We start from the raw sequence: 21,782 nt of genomic DNA, 5'->3' as shown, positions 1-21,782 counted from the left end.
AAGGGAGGCTCAGGCTGTGCAACAGCACAGGATGAGGACAGTGCTGTAGAAATCCCACGCTGAGCTGAGCCCACCACGCTGCCCACTCAGTCAAGCAGCAACCTCCCTCAGCTGGATGCATTCTGAGTAGCACAGGAGCTAACAAGCTCGGTACAATTTCCCTCTCCTGGGCAAGTGGCCGGAGCAATTTGCTGGGAGTAGCACCATAAAAATCCACACACTGGAGATGTTCATCCCTGCCCAGAGGTACCCAGTGCTGATTGCATTCAGTGTTGCAATCCCTTGTGCTTAAAGCTGCACCAAGAAACCTCTGCCAAGATTGGGGAACTCCGTTGGCTCGTGTAGGATGGGACTTTCCCCGTGTCTTTCTCAAATGTTAGTCCTTCCCATATGCCACACCCCCCATTGTTTTAGTTCAACATAAAACAACACACCTGTGCCTCTTAAATAGTGTCCCTGCTTGTCATTCATGAGGATGGAGAGGTGGTAGCTGAGATAAAGAGCTGCTGTGCCTCTCTAGGTTGGTGTTGCTGGAAGCAGCAAGTCTTTCTCTTAGGAATAGCAAGCTCAAAGTCATCATCTTAAAATCTAATCTTCAAGGATGGTGGCTAGAGGAACCCACCTTCAGCACTGAAGCTGCAAAACATATCAGGATTTGATGGTTTCACTTTGATGTATCTGCAGGTTTTATTTAGCTGTAGAAACTCAGTTTGCTAAGAAAATTGTTGATATCTATATTATATAAGCCTTCTTCTTGTTTTGTTTTTTTTATATTTTTCATTCTTTCAACTCTGGCTGGAGACCCAAAAGCAGCAAATCAGTGCTGGTGAGACACTTGAACAGGTGGAGATTGCACATACTCATCAACCCACCTCTTTGTAGACATTGTTCAGGTGAGTGCAGACCACTGGCCACCTTCTCAAAAGAAGGTTTGCTGTCTCTGCCAAATTTCTCCTTCATCAGTTTAAAGATAATGACACAGATAATCTAAACAAGGAGAAGGGAAGAAACAACCACTTTGAACTTTCTTCCACATTAGAGGCATAAGAACAAAATATACATTTCTAGTTGGGATTCTTGGAGGGCAGAAAGGGGTACAAGAAAATTCAGCAGCATATAGCATGCAGAGCTTTTAATGGGTCATGGAAAATAAGGTGCATTATAGAATTCAACAAAAAATAAAGTCACTGGTGCTGGTTTTTTAACTGTCCTGTATCTAGCTAATGTTGACTGCACCCATCACTTAAAGATGACTGTACAGGACTGGTTCACTTGGTTTGTCTACTACAGTCCTTCTCATGGAAGAATACTGTCCCAAACATTTAGAGGCCCAAAGGAGCCCCATGTTGGACACCTATGGAATATATGGTTTGGGGGGGGTAACTTTCATCCTAATCTTTTCCTGCTTGTTAGCTATCTAACACTCTGTAGCAATGAGGGTCTGTTTGTCTTTACAGTCACTAGGTAGGTAGTATACTTTGAAATGTCAGCTCCTTTTCTGTGCAGCATTTATTCTTTTGTATTCATCTTTACCCTGAAAAAGTCTTTTGAGGATCTCCCCGGGTAGAAATCTTCACTTATTCTCCCACTTACCAAGAACTGAGCCCACTGCTTTGGAAACCACCTTTCTGGTGCCCGAGTGACGTTTGCCAGAAGGTGCCTCTTTTTAGATTTTGTGCTGTGTAAGGCAGACAAAACAGTTATAAATGTGCTTCACCAGTGACCTTAGGGGGAGTCATTTGATCCTCTGTTTATTATCTATGTTTGTTTAGTGATGTCAATGCTGTTGCCATTGTTGCTCAAGAACAGCTGGCTTAGTTGTCCTAGAAAAGCTCAGTTCCTGTTACTAGAGAAAAATAGACATCAAGAATGAAGAAGACATGAAGTCCAGTGTTAAGCTGCTTTTCTGTGTCTTGTTATTAAATGACAAGCATGGGAATCCTGTCACACTGAGAAAACTCACTACCACTCATGGGCAGCTCTGCAGCTCCCACCTGAGCTGACCTGCCTGCATCGCATCTGCCTTCTTCCCAACAGATGCCAAATCTCTCATTCCTGCTATCTGCTACCATCAACTGTCTCGCCTTCCACCACCTCCACTCTCTGAAGCATATATATATTCATATATACAAAGCCTGTTTTCCTCAGTTCTGCCCCTTAAAGAGGAAGACATCCTCCAATCACAATTACACCCCCTGGGAAGAGGGCTGCTGGCTCACCCTAAAGTTTCTGGGGTCAGTCTTCAGTTCAGTAGCATGTGTCTTGCCAAGTGGGTTCACTGTCCCAAGAAAAGCCTTGGAGTTGTCCAGGTGTTGCGCCATGTTGTTGATGGCAGTGAAAACCATCTTGCTGTGGCCCCCAACCTGATCTGACTGTTTCTTCTCTTTGGTGGAGTCCATGTCTTTAAAGTGTGTGAAGTAGGTCTTTGTGTCTGGGTGGTCGGTAAATATCCTGTCGAGAAATGAGACACGTCCTAATTTATGGACTGAGGCTTTGATGCAGATATGTGGCTTCACATTCCAGGCCTTGTCTTAGGCATTTATCGCCCATTTTCCTTCTATTTATTAGAACAGACACCTCTTTCTCCTGCATTTCTTGGTTCTCCTTTGCCCTTCCCATCTGTGCACAGCCGCCGTGCCCACAACAGCCTGTCCCCTCCTTTGTCTCTCCCCAGGACATGTCCCTTTGCTCACTCCACCTTAAAACATACCCATCCTGAATTTATTCCACTGCTTTTAAAGTAAACGTTTCCTCAGTGTTAGGTGGAAATAAAATCCACAGAGAAGTGGGAGTGCATTCACACAGGGTAAGTGTGACAGCACAATACTCCCAAAGATGTTCTGGACAGCAGATCTGCCCACTGTTATCTCAGTAGGTGTTTTCATGGAGAAACTCTACTATTGGTTTTGTTAATTAACCCCTTCCTAGACTCCATTCCAAAGCATCCTTCCTGCCTGTGATGGGTTGTTGTTTGAGTACCGGGTACTGCTCATTTAATTTATTCAAAAGTAACACAATTCAATGCCTCTTGTAAAGGAATTTATAATACATCAATTACAGTCGTCTTGGTCAAGCTCTTAAAAAACCCAGTTTATTCCATTGGGTGAACTAGTTATCCCCTGAAACAGCAATAGCAAATTCCAGATTGCATTTCACAGAGTCACAGAACAGTTGGGCTTGAAGGGAGCTCTGGAGGTCATCTGGTCCAATCCACCTGGTCAAGCTGGTTGCCCAGGACCATGTCCAGGTGGCTTTTGGATAGCTCAATGGATGAAGACTCTACAACCTCTCTGGGCAACCTGTGTCAGTGCTCAGTCACCCTCACAGTGAAAAAATGGTAAGATCCCCCTGAGCCTTCCCTTCTCCAGGCTGAACAGTTCCAGCTCTCTCAGCCTCTCCTCACAGGAGAGATGCATAAGTCCCCTCACCATCTTCATGGCCCTTTGCTGGACTCTTTCCAGTATGTCCATGTCTCTCTTGTACTGGGGAGCCCAGAACTTCTTTAAATGCAGGGCTTGGGCTGTAGGGCACTAAGGCAAAACCTTGTAGAGTAAATTACCCTGGCGAGCCAAGCCACTGTATGCTACTAGCATTTTATAGCTGCATTTCTGACCCTGTGTAGGCAGCAGATGGAAAGAGCAGGGCCTAAAAGTTTTTGAGGCTGATCCAGGCACAATATGTGATATACAAAAAAGTCAGAGGAAGTGGTAAAGGTATGATAACCAGAAATAGTATTTGGACTGATCAGTGCATATGGAGGTGATGCAAGTCTCAGCTGAGAGGGGGACATGTGAAAGGTGAATAGAAGAAACTTCTGTCTTATGGAAGAAGAGAGGAAAACGGTGAAAACTAAGAGAGGAAAGCCCTCAGGAAAGGTACAATACAATGAAACAAATGGGCTCTGGACTGGAAAGGCTGAAGGAGTATCAGAAGAGAAATAACGAGGACATACTGTTAAAAAAGAAATCATTAAGGGAGTTTAGAGGTAAAGGGGAAGAGAGAAACAAGGACCATATTTTGTTCCCATTTTCTTTCATAACACACGTTCTTTTCTTTACCTTAAACGGGTGAAGAAATTGTTCTTGTCTCTTCTTCCTTTCCCGCCCCCTTCCCCCTTTCCTTTTACTTTTCTTTGTGTGGATCTCTCCTGTTCCCTGTTTCTTTCCTGAGGTGGGATAAACCACAGCAAAACGTTCCCAGCAAGAGCTGCAAGAAAAACATCAAGACATGCTCCTAGGTGATAACTCCATTATTCTTGTCATTCCTCCTTCAACCCTCTGGGGTAGCAGCAGGATAGGCTTTTTCCTTAACTGACCAGCATAGTTGTCCCGTTGTCCTCAGTATCCACATACATCTTCTCCTAGACACCACAGGCACTTTGCACCTCTGCTTCAGTGAAGGACATGGTGGAGGAGACATTGGAAGCAGGAGGGAGGACAGGGAGGTCCTCGCAGGGTGGTTCTGCTCCAATTCTCAGAGCTCGCTGAATACTGCCCCTGGGATTTAAGCGATCTTGAATGGACTCTGTCTCCATTCCCCTCAGTTACATTTCTGCAGGCTTTAGGACTGCCTAATCACTTTTAATCAGGAAAGAAACCAACCAGATGAGGAGGGAGGACTAGTACTCTCACCATAGCATCAGGTGCCAAAGCAAAGATCTCACTGTCTGAGTAGAGAAGGGGAAAAAAGGAGTTTTCAGTCGGGGACAAAAAGATCAGCTCTCCTCCCCTCTCATCCTTGTCGAGGCTAGTACTTGGCTTTTCTTTCCCAAGGGCCATCCTTGCCCAAGCACTAATTTTCCTGGTTTGCTCCCAAGAGTGCTGCTGTTCTGCAGGCACCATGGCACCCTGCAGTCCCCTCTTCCCAGCACTTCCTGGTCCTTCAGTCCAGCATTCCCATTTCCAGCTCCAGCAACTCTCTCCAGTCCTGCTTTCATGCCACGGTCACTGCTTTCTCCATAGTCCTCTGGTTTAGCAGGGGCTCACCCCACAGCTGCTCCCAGACTTGGTACCAGGCAGGTGGGGAGTCATCACCAGCCCAAAATGACAGTGTTGTGGGGATGGTGACAGCAGCATTGGGCACAGCATCCATGACTGCAGTACCCTGTAAAGTCACCTCATAGGTGACAGGAGATAAACAGTGCAGGACAGCCAGGCTGGGAGCACAGGCATTTCACTACCCTAATCCTCCTGGTTTGCAGCTCGAATCTCTGTCCTATCCCTAAGCTCTGCCTGCCTGGGAGGGAGAAAGAGATAAGGGGCAGGAGAAGGGCCATTGTGTAGCTGCAGATGGCACCTATGGGCCTGTAATCATCACGGTCACTTGGAACCAGAGGCAAAAAAATTCTTGGATTATCCATGCAGCACCTGGGCTTAACCTCTGGCAGGAATGTTCTGGTTAAGTCCAGGGCACACACATGAAATAAGGGCTAAGAACCTTGAGAAACTACTGCTGCTGCTGCTGGATGCCAAGTGCAGACAAAGCCTTGGATTGTGTCTGTTTAGAGGAGGGAAGGAAGAGGCATGAGTGGGAAACGTGTTGCATGGTGGGCAAAACCAACCCAATATCCCAAGTCAAAGTGATGTTTATAACCTCACAGAGACCAATCGATCTTGGTGGGGTTGTGTCCCACTGTTGCTGAGGGATGCCTCAGATGACTTCACCAAAACTACTCCCTTCCTCCCCTCCCTCTCCGTTTTCATTGCAGAAGAGTTGTCTGATATAAAGCTGCACAGCCTGATGCTTTCTCATCCTAAAATCCTCAGAAAAATGTCCCAGATTTCAGGAGAGCCCAGGAGTGTGGAGCATGCTGTGCTGGTGGGACTGCTGCCCCTCTGAAGGCAAACACAAACCAGGGAAGCACCAGCTGGCCAAGCCCAGCTGCCAGCACTGGGATGTGGAGGAAGTAGTGAGGATGGCACCACAGGAGTTGGCAGTTCCAGGCCTTGGGAGTCGAAACGACCTGGGAGGAGCTTGGTAGGGAAAGCACCAAGTTTCTGGCCAAGAGCAGAACGCACATCAGGTGGTCTGGGAGAGAGCAAACTCCTGAAGAAAGAGCAGCACCAACATTAGCCAAAGGGAAAGGGGCTTGGGTAGGTCCAGAGCATGGAGGTAGAGCTGTTTTTTCTTTGGGATGTGAATGTGTATGATTACTTGCAACTTCTCCCCCTCTCTGTAGGTGTCATGTTTTCCTTGCAGATCCTGGTGCACCCTGACATGCTGTGCACAAGACTCAGCAGGAGAAGCTAGAGCATGGTGGTGAGCCCAGCTCTCTGGCCTGAGCTGAGGTAGCAACGCACATTCTCAAGGATGAGCCTTCTCTCTTAGCGTTCTTAGACTTCTCCTCTTCATCTCTCTTGTTCACCCTTCATTTCCCTTCCCTTTGTTTTTTGTTTGCAGTAGTTCACAAGCAAACCCCAGCTCCCCTAGGGGACTTCCCCTTTGCTCTCCCCAACTTGGTCTGGGACATTGCAGTACAAAGGTGCTCATTCACTCGATATGTTGTCAGACATCCTGTTGTGGGCCAAAAAATACCTGTTTTGAGTTGGGAAATTTCAAACAAATTGATTTATTGCCAAGTAACAAACCAAACAACACTTAGACACCTCTCCTCCTGCCCCTGTCCTGGTCCCCCACCCCTGTGCCACAGGTTACACCCTGGCCCTTTGGTGAGACCATGGGTGGTGCAGGAGCTGGGGGTTGGGGGGGGGGGGTGTGTGTCCCTTTGCTCTTGCTGCTCCTTGTGTCCTACTCAACTGCTCCAGCATGGGCTCTTCCACCAGTCACTGTCCCTTTGGGTGCTGTACCTGCCCTGCCCTTGGATCTCTTTTTTTCAGCATTCACTGCCCTTTGTTAAACATGTTTCCACAGAGTCACCATAAACTCATCTGGTTGGTCCAGTTTTGGGGTGCAGTGGGTCAGTTTTGTCTGTTGCTGAATCAGCTGCGAGCAGCACAGGGCAGTCCCTAACTTCCTCTTGCACAGACAAAACCAAACAACAACGCCCTCAAGCACGTCACCATGCTCTCTGTGACATGCTTTTCTATTCTATCCTTTCACCTTCCAGTGTTACTTTTACTATTTTGGAAAATCATCTTCTATTTTCCCCTGGCATGACTTGCCAAGTCCTTGTAAGATTAACACAGTAATATCTCATACAGTTTTGACATCTCCAACAGGGTTATATGCATCTGTACTACACCTCAGGGCTCTCTAGAGATTGAAAGAAAAAAGCTCCAGAAGCCTCTTTTTTTGGCCTTGAAATGGAATAGCTGTGAAAAATATGCTGTTGAATCATAAAGTTGTCATGTTGTCGCCGACACTCAGACATCCCCACCCCAGGGGAAGAGGATGCATGCTGGGTTTCTTTCTTTCTCCTCTCCTATGGTTTGCTTTGTTTAATATCCCAAAGGAAGCCAATGCTCTTAAGTGTAATTTCTGCTGGATGGGGAGAAATATTTTCTAACGGGGGTGCTGGGCAGGACTGCAGGGACAGCCTTGGCCACAGAGAGGATGCAGGGGTAGGGTCAGGCCAGAGGAGCAGAGGGCACAGGGAAATATCAAGCAGGGAGCACAGCCACGGTATTCCGGGCTGTGTGAGGCAGCCAAGCTTTTCCTGGCTCTGTTCCCAGCCAGGGAAGCAGAGAAACAGCAGCGGTTCTGCAGAGTGGGGTTTGTTTCCTTTTGGTTTCCGATAAATCATGTGCTTTAGACAGAAGGCAGCCAGCAAGCTCCAGCGACAGAAACGCACAACATCTTCTACCAGCCCAGCCATTTAGGTTCCATCAGCGATGACAGCCTGCAGAGCTCATTGAAGCCCCGGTCACAGGCACTGCAAAGCTGCCTGTATTTTCTTCTCCCTGAAAGTTCTTGATCTGTTATTTAAATTTCATGTTTAATATAAATAAACAACCCTATTTATTATGCACCAGGGGATAATCTCCAGCCCAGCAGACACACCTGTTGTAGAGGATGGCTGAAAGGGGCTCAGCAGCTGTAATTTTTTTTTTTCCCAACAACCCCCACACTGTCAGACTGAGGTTAGAGCCCCCCCCAGCAGGTATTGCTAGGTTTCTCGGATGCTTAGTTTGAGATGCTGACACTCAGTCCTGCTCTTAGAGAGGTGACAAACACCTGCATCTGCTCCATGCTCAGTATCTGAGCTTATCAACATTACCAGCTCATCAAACAAAATTAGGAGCTGCAATCACACCTGTTGGTATCAATGTCTGAATGCCAAAGCCCAAATAGCACATGGGTGCAAAAGACCAGGGGAGATGCATGCAGCTTTCCCAGCTTGCCACCGGACTGCACTTCACTCTCCCGTTCAGGATCACATCCTTTTCTTGGACAAATTTGGACTCACGCAGGACACACTGCGCTGAACCTGTGCAAAGGTGCTGTAAGCAGGAGGCAAAGCTTTTACGGACATGGAAAACATCAAGCCTGGGTCAGAGATGTAGTGTACCCAGAGCTGGTTTAATGGAAACAATCCTCCCAAAGATTTTGGATACAAGCCCCCAGACTGTGAGTTACTGTTTCACATAGCACCTTTAACTGAGACAAGAGTGCTTTAATTGCACACAATCTATGTAAATGATGTTCTGAAGAGATTCAAAATCCATTGAATGTCACCCCTGGCAGAGTTAAACCTGGATTCCAGATAAAGAGACCTGGTATCAGAGGAAGACACGATATAACTGAAAGAAGACATCAGGCTAAAAGAAATAGTTATGGGCTGATATAGGTGAAAGTTAGACACCAGTCCAGAAGCTTTGTACACAGGTAGAGTACAGATGATTATACTGGTGGTATGGACTATTGTGTTCAGAGATGCAGAGGGGCTAAGCTAGAAAAGCAAGAGATAAAGAGGTAAACCTGCTGTCAGATAGAACAGAAAGAGAGGTGTTGGACTGAAAGTGTGGTTGGTGATGAATGGAAGGAACCAGAGAAGCGGACTAGCAAATTGCTTACCTGTGCAAGCAGAAGGCTGGATGATGGACTTTATAGACCATTTGCCTTCTCTATTGTAGTAGTTACTGCCCCCCACTAAAGCCATGCTCTCTCTTGAGTTATTGTCTCTGCTGCTCGATGTACTGAGCATTTACACAGTTAAAAAATCTATTATAACTGCCTGATTTTGTTTGGAAGTAATCTCAGTAATGGCTTTAAATTCAGTTAGCCCAAATTTAATATCCAGCTTCAGCTGGCGTTTCTTCCCCAGCTTTGTGTCTGGCATTGGTGCTGTACAGGAGCCAAGCCATTCCATTCCCTCCTCATCTATGTACCAGCATCCTGCTCTTCTGTACAATGGAAATAAAAGCATGCAGTTTGTTTGATCTGGTTCTGTTGGATGGAAATTATAGTGGGCAACTTCATTTATATTCACTCACTCCTCAATTCCCCCCAGTTTTTGGAAGAGATCTGTGCAATAAATATAGCCATCAGCTTTTGAGACCCTTAGTTTACAGAAGTCATGGATAGCAGCATCAAATTTATGACTTACTGCTATGCCATATGTCCAAGCACTGACTATTGATGCAACAATGTATGAATTGACCCCAAATAAAACAGCCCCTTTTTGCAATGGCTACTTATGCTTCCATTGGACAGAGGCTAAGATACTGATCAATCTCTCAAGATGATGCTAGATGCAAAGCCTTCCACAAGCAAAATGCACTGGACCATTGGCCATCTCAGGCTTGTCAAGAATTTCCCTCAACATATGAATTATATTTTTAATACTGTAGTCAAAAAAGTTCATCAGTTTCTCATATGTAACCATGATCACCTCATCACACCACACAGCTCCTTTTGCTTTTTTGAAGAAGTTGGAGATGTTCATGTTCTTCTTGCACTCTGCCATTCTGGTCCAGTTGTTGTAACAATATATGTAAGACCCACCTCCCTGCTAGCAGAGCATTCCTGTAGGCTGAAGTTGTACATCATATGTTGTAATTTGGTAGGGTCGCTCTTTACATATTCATCCCATACACACCATCATTGAATATTTCCTCAAGGAAACCAGTGAAGTTTTCATCCACTCTGTTGTCTCCCTATCCACCTCCAGCTTCCTTGTGTAATTCCTTCAGGTAATGGTTTTCTTGGATCTCATTTACCGTGACGTCTACCTACACACGCACAGACAAATACAAATGAAGTCAGCTGTTTTCTTTAAAGTACATGAGGTCCTTAATTTGCACTGAATATAATCTTACCTTCTGAACTCCTGGTTCACAAGTGAGCTCTTCAGCTTTCCTTTCTCATGCTCACTCCTCTGCGATTGCCTGCACACTTCTAGATTTCCTAAACCTTACTCCTTACTCACTTCTGTTTACAAGACTGGTCTCTCAAGGTTCCTACAGTAATTGCTGATCACAATCCAATCTCCTTTCTGATCACAAAAGGAGACTGGCCTCCTCACATAGATAGTTGACTCCTGCCATTTGAGGTACAAGCTCTGAGTTAAGATGAGCAGCAGTGGTGCGACTCTGACAAACTTGTGCTCCTCTTGATATCTTTTTAGCATTTGTTTACAATCACCAGACTGCTCTTGGCAGGAAATTCATGTCACAGCAAAAAAACTCACAACAGGAACTAGTGAAATTACTAGGAAGTGCTCCATCAAGTATTCTTAATGATTTACTCTACAGGGCCTGTCAGCTAATCTCTTTGTCCAGTTCACCGGACACTACACTTGCTGTACAGAGGAGGCTGTGAGCTCAGGCTGTACAACAGTACATGGGTGTGCATTGGTGGCTGATGCTGCGACACGGTGCAGACTGATCTGGTGCAATAGCAGGAGCTCTCACTATGACCGTCTGGCCTGAAATGTATGATGGCATGAGACACTCAGTGACTTCCATTTGCCATGGATCAATGCCTTTGACAGTCCTGTTCTTTCCTCCCATTTTTCTGCCTGCCCATGAGATCTCATTAAGTGAGAAATAAAAACAAAAATAAAATCCCCATGGCAAGCACAGCAGTGGAGTACAAGCTCTGGGACTGCACTGCAGACCTTTGGGGACATTGCAAAACAGCCATGCTCCATGCCCAGCAAAGATGATACCTGTTAAACAGGGAAAAAAATTACTTCTGCAGTCAACAACAATATACTGGATCCCAGGGGAGTCTTCAAGCTTCTTCCTGTCACTGCTGTCTGCCATAAACCCTTCCTGCGGAAGCTCTTTACACCAGAGCAATGCAGCCTCTGGTTCCAAGGCAATGATCAGCTTCTCAGAAATCATGAGTCCTGCCTAAAATCACAAGAAAGATGTGTCAATTCAAGCAAAGTTGGAAAGATCACCACTGCATGAACACTACCTGCTGGGGAGGCAGCTCTCACCCCAGGACCCACATTGGGGTGGTGGTTCTTGCACCACTGATCCCCGTGGGGCTCATTTCTATGTGGTGGTGGGGTAAAAGGGCAGAGAGGTTGTTACTGCCAGTTTGGGAAGTCCCCTCGCCCACCACCCCCAAACATGGGAGATTTCTCTCCCTGACAGACTGACATTTGAAATACAAGTCGTTCAAATGTTGAGGAGTTCCTCTGCTTCGATGGGTAAATAATCTCTGAAGATAATTTGAGGAAGTGGGATAACCCTTACTTTCATGTCTTCTGCTGCATGAACTGCATGAACCTCCTGGCAGCAGCACTCCATATGGCCAGGATTGTAATGACCTGGGTGATCTCCTCCTGATTGCAGATGCTTTAGAAAGAGATCTTTTGGATAGTGTTCAGGGCATGTTCCTTCAGGTAGCACTGGCTTTTGGAAAAGACCGTCAGGGTAGGAAGCATCTTTCCATTGCTGGCTTTCAGCTCCATGCCAGAAATGACTTTCTACCAAAAAAAAAAATCTCAGGGTCACACATGGCAGTCTCAGCAAGAGACCTGTCCCCTTCACACTGACTACTGTACAACACATGGCACAGAAGGAGGTCCTGTCTCCAAACCTGAGCAATTTCCCAGCAATGGCTTCAGTATTGTGGCAAACTGCAGCCTAATTGACACAGGTCAGCTACCAACCCGCGACATCTGTGATTCAATAGGCAAAATACCAATGTGGTTGATAAGTTAGCTGTTTCTTCTGGGCCAAATTTTGTAAAGATCCTGTAGATCCTCCTGAACAGCCAGTGGGGAGAATTGTGCTTTCCATGTGACACCACCATATGTTTCCCAGGTGTATGTATAGAAACTTAAGACCTTTCTGCTTGCACCTATACTCTGTATGGCATTAACAAAATTTATGCTGGACAAACATGCAGACAAACAACCCTCTAGTCTGACACAGTTTCTCTACAATGTGTCCTATTGGTTTATGTATCTCCCTGAGTGTATTTGAAGCAGGTGGATGCTCCGATGCTTTTGTAGTCTCTCCCAGGAGACCAAAACTCCCTCCATCAGTCCCTGATTGTCTGATCAGGCTAGCTGAGTTTCAAGAGCCAGCCTTCACCTCAGGTGCTTCTGTTTGTTTTGCTTCAGCAGCCACCTAAATGGCCCTAAATCACAAGGATTATCAACTGGATAATCAGCTCCATTAATCTGTGATCCTTTACAGCCAATGGAGAAAAACAGGCAGGTCCAGGTCCTGCTCAGGTTAAATAGCACACAACTAGGAAAGGTGAGGTGAATCCTGTTCTGCAGGTGCAGCCACTTAAGAAAAAGGGAATCTCTGTTCATTTTTACTTACAGTCTCATTTCCTGTCACTGTTCCTGGCTCACTTGGGACAGGTTGATATAAGGAAGCTGTTATGATATGTTCTCTATGGACACTTTCTAAGGAGATTCAGAAATAACTTCTTATGTGTCTAGGAACTGGTGTTCCCCTTTCTTGTCTCCGAGCCCTTCTAATGGTTGCCCAGAGAGGTTGTGGGATCTCCGTCCTTGGAGATATTCAAAATCTGGCTAGACAATAGTCTTGGGCAACCAGGTCTAGGTGGTCTTACCTGACCTTCAGAAATCCCTGCCAACATCAGTCATTCTGTGATTCTGTAATGAAATTTCCCTTAAACATTCTTGGGTGCAGAGAAATGGGGTTGAACTAAAGCCTCTCTTCAGTCCCCCCTGAAAGTGAGCAAGAATCCACCACTCCACAGGTGACACTGTGACAGACCACATCATTCCCAGCTTTCTCAGGGAGAGAAGACTTCACAGAGGCCTCCCACCTACTGCCTCCCCCCACATCCAGTTCAGCGCTCATTTCTTAACACTGAGGGATGCCAAAGAGCAGACACGAGACTTTATCTGGGGCTGGCCCTGTAGTCTGGGTTATTCCGTCTTTGGGAGGCCCTGTGGGACCCCAGACACAGACAGGGAAGCCCTAAGGTAGCCTAATGTTTAGCTGAACAAGCAAAGCTAGAAAAGCTGTGAAAAATTCTGAACTAGCACAGAGCCTTCAGAGAGAAATGATAGCCACTCTATGACTGAAGGACAGCTAGCCACTCTTAAACTGGCTTCAGCATGTCATTTCAGGGGAGGGAGAGACAAGCTAGGGGGAGGTACATAATATGGGAAGAGCCCTTATGCTGATCCTGAGGTTGTCCACCTCATTCAAATTACAGGAAACTTCACTTGTCCCCTGTTGAGGACTGAGGCAGGGAGCCCCAGAGGGAGGTTGATTTTTCTGCCAAGCTCTGGAGCAGGGCAACTTTTTGTTAAGAACAAGTATTTGGCATCACCAAGGTGTGTTAGTCAGGTTTTATTGTCTTTAGACAATGAACAGCATCATGAAGGAAGGGCCCATGAAGCCTTTGGCTAATTAAGAAAATAAATAATTTCTTCTTCAGTTCATCAAAATACCCCTTGATTTCCCTTCATTCATAATCATCAGTCAGATTTACTCAGCCTTCTTCACTAATTCCTCTAACCCCCACCCCTCAAATAAATGAAGAGCTCTCACTCCCATTAGCAGTAACCATTACACCTACTGTGTTGTACAGCTTCATCTTGAAGTTCTGGAAGAAGTACCAGTTGTCAGCTTTGCTGGAGGACAGGCTGTTGTATGTCATCACAGCATCGTAGCCAAACCTCCTGAACTTCACTTCTGGTTGAACAAGATGCACATGGGCATCTTCAGGGTCTTGAGGCCATGCTCTGTCCTCCAGTACACCTGGCAGATTTGGTCCATACCTGAAGCAAAGTTTGCTGGGTTTGTATAGAGGGCAGGGGGTTACAGTGGTGGCTTCTGTGAGAAGCTTCTCAAAGCTCTCCCGGCTCCAAGTGGGTCCCCTCTCTGGTCAAGGCCAAGCCAATTACTGATGGTGGGCATGCCTCTGTGATAAGATAGTTAAGAAGGGGAACCAGGGAGGAAGAGGAGTTGTGAGGGAAATACCTCTGCAAATGCTGAAGTCAGTTGAAGAAAGAAGAGGAGGTAGGTAGGTGCACCGGAGAAGAGACAATGGTGAGAGGGCAGGCTGTGCCCCTGCAGCCCATGGAGGTCATAGAGATCAGATGTCCACCTGCAGCCTATGGAGGACCCCACGCTGGACGGGTGGCTGTGCCCAAAGAAAGCCAGGACTCTGAGAAAAGTCTGTGCTGGAGCAATTTGTTGCTGGGAGGACTGTGACCTGCAAGAGGGACCCACACTGGAGCAGTTCATGAAGACCTGCAGCCTGTGGGAAGGACTCATGTTGGAGAAGGTTCATGGAGGACTGTCTCCTGTGAGAGGGATCCCACGCTGGAGCAGGAGAGGGGTGTGAGGAGTCCTCCCTCTGAGGAGGAAGGAGCGGCAGATAAAACAGGTGATGAATTAACTGGAACCCCATCCTCTGCTCCCCTGTGCTACTGTGGGGGAGGAAGTAGGGAAATTAGGAGCAAAGCTGAGCCCAGGAAGAATGCTTTTCACTGTCCCGTTCTGTCTGTTGTTGTTGTCCTTAGTATTTTGAATTAAAGTGACATCCTTTTTCTCTCCCTAATGACTCTGTCTTTTGCCTGGTGGCCCCTAATGGTGAGCCACCCCTCCCTGACCTTATCTCGACTCCTGAGCCTTTTCTCCTTCCCATTCTTGAGGGGGAAGGGGTGCATAAACGGCATCTTGGTGCTCGCCCTCTGGGCTCAAACCACTACAGGGAGCTACGCAGAATTAAAATGATGCGACTGGGATGAAACTGAAACTGCTGTGGCTGATATTGCAGGGTGAAGCCACACCCTCCCCCTCTTCTCCCCCTGACATTATTGTCTGGAGAGAGGTGTGGTACTAGATACAGCCCAAAGAAAGAGTGCCTTTTGCTGTAAAAAGGAAGGGCTTGTTTCTGTTATAGCAGAAAAGTCCCTTCGTGAAAGCAAGAAAGTGCCTGACACTTGCAGTAGCTTCCTGCACAGTCCACTGTGCTGCCACTCATTTTGGCAAACGTTTTCTGATGCTGTAAAGGCGTGGCCACACCCAAGTTTTCCTACAACAGAATGGGGATGTTTGAAGAACTGTATGAGGGCACTGATCCTAGAGCAATGACTGCAAAAGGTGGCAGGTATGTTGCACAGAGGGTGTCTCTGGCTAACCTTGCCAAGTTTAACCTTGGTAGGTCTGAATATTTCTACAAAATGCCTTGGGGCACTGCAACAAAGGACTGCAGACAAGACTGTTTCTTGTGAGAGGGATCCCACACTGGAGCAGGGGAAGAATGCGAGGAGTCCTCCCCCTGAGGAGGAAGGAGTGGAGGGACTGACTGCATCCCACATCCCCTGCTCCCTGCACTGCTGGTAGGGAGGACATAGAGAAATTGGGAGCAAAGCTTGAGCCCTGGAAGAAGGGAGGGGTGAGGTGTTTTTAAGATGTGCTAATGCTTCTCACTGACCTACTCTGTTTATTAAGTGGGGTGGTGTTTGAATTAAATTGATGTTCTTTTTTCTTCCCCTTAACGAGTCTGTCTTTTGCTGTTGACCATAATGGGTGAATCATCCCTCTCTATCCTTATCTCCATTTCCAAGCCTTTTGTTCTATTTTTTCCTTCCCATTCCTCAGGGGGCAGTAGTGAGTGAGTGGCTGTGTGGTACTCAGTTGTCCTCTGTGCTCAGACCATGACAAGAAGTTGTCCCTGTATCTTGTCCACTTCATCCAGCCCTAATGATTTCTCAAACCCTCCTCCTATTTTTGGTAAACCCTGAAGTGTGACAGGCATTATCTGAAGGAGTGCTAGATCATATGTGCCAAAAGTGCATCCAGGTATGTGCTAGGCCATCACGTGCCCTGGAGCCTCTATCTTGGCTCTGATCTATTTGCTAGCTTGGATGTAGCCATGGAGCCTCTGTTCACAGGGCTGTCTTTTATCAGGTATCTGTTTAAAGCAGGTGATCTTTTTTCCCTTCATTGTAAGAATTCCCTTTTCTTTTTTCCTCAGACAAACATTTGACACCTTGTGGCAACCATCAGCCTGTGGGGACAAGACTTCAAGGCTGGAGGCCTTATGTCATGATCTGGCAGAAAGGCTGGCACAGGTAGAAAAAGAAATAAGGTGAGTCTGGTGACCAGAAATTACAGTGTTTAGTGTGGCTCCTGATGACCAACTGTAGCTGGTGTATGTGAAGATTACAAATAAGTCAGACACAAGAGTGCTTTGAGTTAGCAACAAATTTTGTCCAGGCTGTATTGGGAACCCAAGGCCGATTTACAGAAGCTGTTTGATCTTCACCATATAACATGCAGATCTTGCGCTTTCAGACTATTTTATTTGCACTAGTGGTACTGACCCATAGAATCACAAACCACCCACCTGGCAAAGCACAGCCTTGAGAAGTTTTGGTCTCTAGATTTTTTTCCCTGTGGGCTGATCAGGAATTAGAGGGAGGAAGTATATCTTGTGCATTTCTGAGCACTTTAATGGAGTCTACTGACTGTTTATTTCTTTCTTCCCCGGATGGATGGATGGATGGATGGATGGACAGCAAGAAAAGAGTTTGGTCTGACTCTGTTGATACTCAACTACAATTTCTAGAGAGTTGCCACAGGTAATGTGATTCTTTATATTAAGAATATATATAAGAGGGGAAAATCATAAATGTTTCTGCAATTGTCACTGAAACATACTCAAGCCTTGATCATCACAGCTCTGTCCTGGAGGACAGACCAAATTTTCATTCTCCTGTTTGACTGAATTGTCATGGCCAGGCATGAAGTGCCCCTGAAACAGATTTGCTTTGTAGTACAGATTAGAGTACACGAACAGGGCACATGATGTAAAAATGTTGTGTGAGATGAACTTTCATTTCCATGCAAATGCTCCTCTGAATATGTAATGGCTGCTTTAACAACAGCAGCCCTCAATATAAAGGCATCTAACCTAATATAGAAAGGGGAGGTGGTAAAACCAGCTCTGCAGACAGTTTGAGTAGATGTGCAGAGGCAGTCCTGGGTTTTTGTCATGAAAACTGCCCTCTTGTGAACTAAGCAAACGCTGAGGGAAGACATAGTAGCAGGAATACTGCCAAGAAGGAAGGAAATTGTTAATCAGGAGAACAACAAAAAAAAAAAAAAAAAAGAAGAAGAAAAAAAGATATAATAGCCTAATGGATGGCATCTTGGGGGTAAAATGCTGTTGTGGTTCAGGCCAGAGGACCACTGAGCATCACGCAGCCTCTTGCTCACCCCTCCCCTTTCAGGAATGAGAAAGAGAAAATAGAACAAAAGGTTCCAGAACCTAGGTAAGGCAGGGAGGAATGGTTCATCCATTATGGTCAAGAGCAAAAGACAGACTCGACTGGGGAAGAAAAAGAACATCAATTTAATTCAAACACCACCAGCACTTAACAAACAGAGTAGGACAGTGAGAAGCATTACCACATCTTAAAAACACCTTCCCTGACTCCTCCCTTCTTCCAGGGCTCAGCTTTGCTCCCAAATGTTCTACTTCCTCCCTCCCAGCAGCACAGGAGGGCAGGGAATGAGGGGGTGCAGTCAGTCCCACTGCTCATTCCTCCTCAGAGAAAGACTCCTTGTGCTTTTCCACTGCTCCAGTGTAGGGTCCCTCTCACAGGAGACAGTCCTCCATGAACTGTCTCCAACATGAGTCCTTCCCATGGGCTGCAGCTCTCCATAAACTGCTCCAGTGTGGGTCCCTCCCACGTGTTGCAGTCCTCCCAGCGCCAAACTACAACAGTGAGGGCTTCCCACAAAGTCCCAGTCTTATTTTGGGCGTAGCCACCTGCTCCAGCGTTGGGCCTTCCAGGGGCTGCAGGTGGGCATCTGCTCCAGTGCACCTACGCCCCTCCTCCGCCTTTCTTCAACTGACTTTGGTGTTTGCAGAAGTGTCTCCCTCACAACTCCTCCTCTCAGGTTCCCCTTCTTAACTATGTTATCGCAGAGGCATGACCACCATCAGTAATTGGCTCAACCTTGACCAGAGGGGGGTCCCACTTGGAGCCAGGGGAGCTTCTAGAAGCTTCTTCAAGGGGTCCACCACTGTAGCCCACTCCCCTACTACCAAAACCCCCAACACTCACACAAACCCAATGCAAATGCAAGCATAAATCATTCTCGGTGACTAAGGCCAAAGAGTGTATAAACTTCAAATAGTATGGCTGGATGACCATACCCTTCCTGAATAGCTTTGTGGAGAAGAGGCTTTTCTGTTGGGATTTCCATGAAGACAGGCTGTGGCATTTTAGTTTCTGGTCACAGCTGGAGTATCTGTGAGATTATGAAGGATTTGCAGGTGTGCAGTCATGGATAGCCTGGTAGCGAAGTAATGCTCAGACTTTCTGAAACCTTGGAGCTTTCTTCCAGAGTGACTCAAGTTTGAGACTTGAGCTGATATAAGGCAAAAGTTCCCAGACACTGGACCTAGACTCAAATGATGACCAAGCTCAGTCACTTGTGTCCCTGGGTTTGTTTTCCTAATTACAGAAAGCTGTCAGGAAACCAGTCTAGACCCAGATTACACCTCCAAAATTCAGGTCCTCATTCTTGGTTTGTTAACATAGATTGTCTTCTTCCATCTCTAGGCAGCATGCTGCATCTGATCATTACAAGATGCAGGAGACCAGCAACCCCGATCCTCCTTACCAGGAGGAACACAGGAGCTAGGAGGGTCAGTACTGGTTTTTTCTGAATTTCCTCTTCTCAGTATTGTCCTTTCACTCACAGCCAGTCATCTTTCTCCACTGTGCATAATACATTTACCACTTCCAATGTTAGACAAGCTCTGAACACATTTCTGTGTGGAGTAATGAAGGGAATTTAATTGATAGAGCAGAAACTTAATGAGATAATTCACAAGATCAGAATATTAATATAATATGGTATGGCTTACTCTGAACAGAGGGGTAAGAAACATGGGACAAGAGGTCTCCTTTATATTAGGGCTGCATGTACTTGTTCTGAGATCTGTAATACAGAAGAAGATACAGTCTCTAAAAACTTATGGCGAATGATAAAAAGCAAAAGATTTTGAGGACTTTTAGGGTGTGAGTCTGCAATTGACCTAGGGTCATCATGTAGAGAGGGCTTTTTTAAGCTCTAGTAGTATCACCTAAAGAGCAGGCATTGGAAACACTGAAGGAATAGGAGACTAACATCACCCAGAAATCTGTGGAGAAAGGAATCCAGGGGAACAGAACTCTCTGGTGGGTTTGGGATGTTTGGTGATAATGTTTTGATGGTAAAGATGGAGAAAACAACTAGAGAAAAAATGAGAGTAGAGTCTAACAAGTGGAGAATACTTGTATTTTCTTCAAGCCTTCAACCTCTGAGGATCACAACCCCACCCCCCTTCCTTCTGATGTAAATAGCTTTCCCCTTGATTTGAGCATAAATCCTAGGTGGGGGCTTTTAGGGGAGCTTGTTAAGCTTCCCTAGTTTCTCCTGGGTGCTCTGTGCTTTTTCACCTCACAGCTCTTTTGCTGGAATTCAGACAAGTCCACTGTTATCCCAGTGTCCAAGTACAAATAAAGAGCTGTCACAAAAGAAATCTGTTTCAGAGCATTTCCTGGAGGGGTCACCCAAAAAGACCTTAAAAGAAGAATATAAGAAACTGAAAGAGAAGATGAGAGAGCTAGAGGCAAGGTATTTATTCAGATTTCTGACACGTGTGTTTCTACACTGAAGAGCCACATACTTCATGCTTCCTTCAGTCCTTAGGGACTGGTTTCTGACCAGACAGCCTAGACACCTTCTCCTCAGACTTTCAACCTGCCAGTGTCTCTTTGTAACTGATTTCTGGAAGATGGCTTGGCTTGTTCTGGAAAGGGAAGGAGACATTCCCAGGGTAAACATTTTAATAAAAGAAATCAGCCTACAATGATATAGTTGAAATGCTGCTCTTTGGTCAAATTTCACTGTGGTCATGCAAAACTGAACTGAGAAAGCACTATTTCCTACAGGAAAGCTGGTTGCCAGCTATATAATATAGTTGAGAAGTGCATTGTAGAAAACATGGGATTCATAAAGTAGATTCATAACATGCTGTAAAATAGTTATGGTTGTTCACTGTTTGATCTTGTCTTATCTAAGTTTTTTTATATCCTACTTGACCTAGAAACAAAGAGCTGTTGTCTAAAGCAGTGGGCATGCACAAGTACTCTGAGAACATGAATGACACTCAGCGTTTGTCTGCTGTGCTGCAGATGTATGACATGCTCAGGCTACATGACTGGGAAAAAACTCAGGAGCTCCACAATCTCCTATTTGATTTACAAAGATGCCAGCAGCATAATTAAGGTTTGTTTGTGTCCATTTTCTCAACCTGACTCTTAAACACAGTGTATCCAGCATGAGTACTGGTATTTCTGTATCAGACAGGGTGGAGGACTAAGTTCCAGTCTCTGATTTTCCAATCCAGCTGGGCCTGTGTAATGCTGTAGAGAGCAAACTGTCAGTGACCTGCTTCTTCCTGACTTCCAGAAGGGCACATTCAAAACCTGGTCCCATATCTCACCCATGTTAAGCACAAGTAGGAAAACATAGTCCAGTTTCCTTATGGTTAATGCTTTGAGTACTAGATGGGAGACCTTGTTCTGATGTCTGACTCACTGCTCTGATGCTGGGGGGCTCTGAAGGGAAACACCAAAACAGCACACCTTAAAGGACAAGACTGAGATGAGGCCATTATTAGCACTGGCTGTGGTAAGACCCCACAGATGCTGAAGAACGGGCTTCAGCATGCAAACAACTTGATAAAACAGTTTATTTCCCAGGTATTGAAGACATATTTCAAACAATTAGTGGCTCTACAATTTCCTCTAATGCAGATCTGGTTTCAACACATGCCTTCCACACTACGTCTCTCATTGCACTGTCATTGTTGCTCTAATCAGCTGTCATCTTTGCACTGCAGAAGCTGTTTGATGCCTGTGAGAAAGATGTACAGCAGAGAACAATTAACGTATCTGAAGCTCTTGCCATTCCACCTTTGAATGAGACTATGGCCAACAGCAAACAGGTATTTTATGTTTCTGTGTAACTGGACCTAGGCAGTGGGATAAAAGGCCCATCTGCATCTCCCATTCATCTAGAATTTAGCTTCTGCCAAGGACACTGCTCAAAATATATTGGGAATGACAACGTGGATAACTTATGAGCTGAGAGGGATCAGCGTGTGGAAAGCTGAGCTCCAGCAACCCTTTTGTGTCCTACGATACACAGACATATGCTGCATGTCTGAACTGGCCAGATGGCTGATGCACATATACAAGTGCAGAAATCATTTTCCAGCCCTGTGTTGCCTTTATGGGACCTTCCTCCACAGCTTGAAACGAGCAACTTCTCCATTGCTGATTGGTGCAATCTGAGAAACAAAAATTTTGAGTGCTCAGGGACTGCACTGCTGGCCACACTACATGCTAGCTGTCTGCT

The 21,782-nt window shown here is 45.9% G+C and overlaps 2 pseudogenes; both read right to left on the bottom strand.

Moving 5' to 3' along the window:
- Positions 1–863: 863 nt before the first annotated feature.
- LOC141958392 (cytoglobin-1-like) lies at positions 864–4,405 on the bottom strand (annotated as a pseudogene).
- Positions 4,406–9,103: 4,698 nt separating this feature from the next.
- On the bottom strand, positions 9,104–15,339 carry LOC141958391 (heat shock 70 kDa protein 12A-like; annotated as a pseudogene).
- Positions 15,340–21,782: the final 6,443 nt, after the last annotated feature.

The sequence above is a fragment of the Athene noctua genome, chromosome 3, assembly GCF_965140245.1.
Source record: "Athene noctua chromosome 3, bAthNoc1.hap1.1, whole genome shotgun sequence".
Classification (NCBI taxonomy): domain Eukaryota; kingdom Metazoa; phylum Chordata; class Aves; order Strigiformes; family Strigidae; genus Athene; species Athene noctua.
Note: the sequence above shows the minus strand (reverse complement) of the source record. Positions and strands in the feature narration are given on the sequence as shown.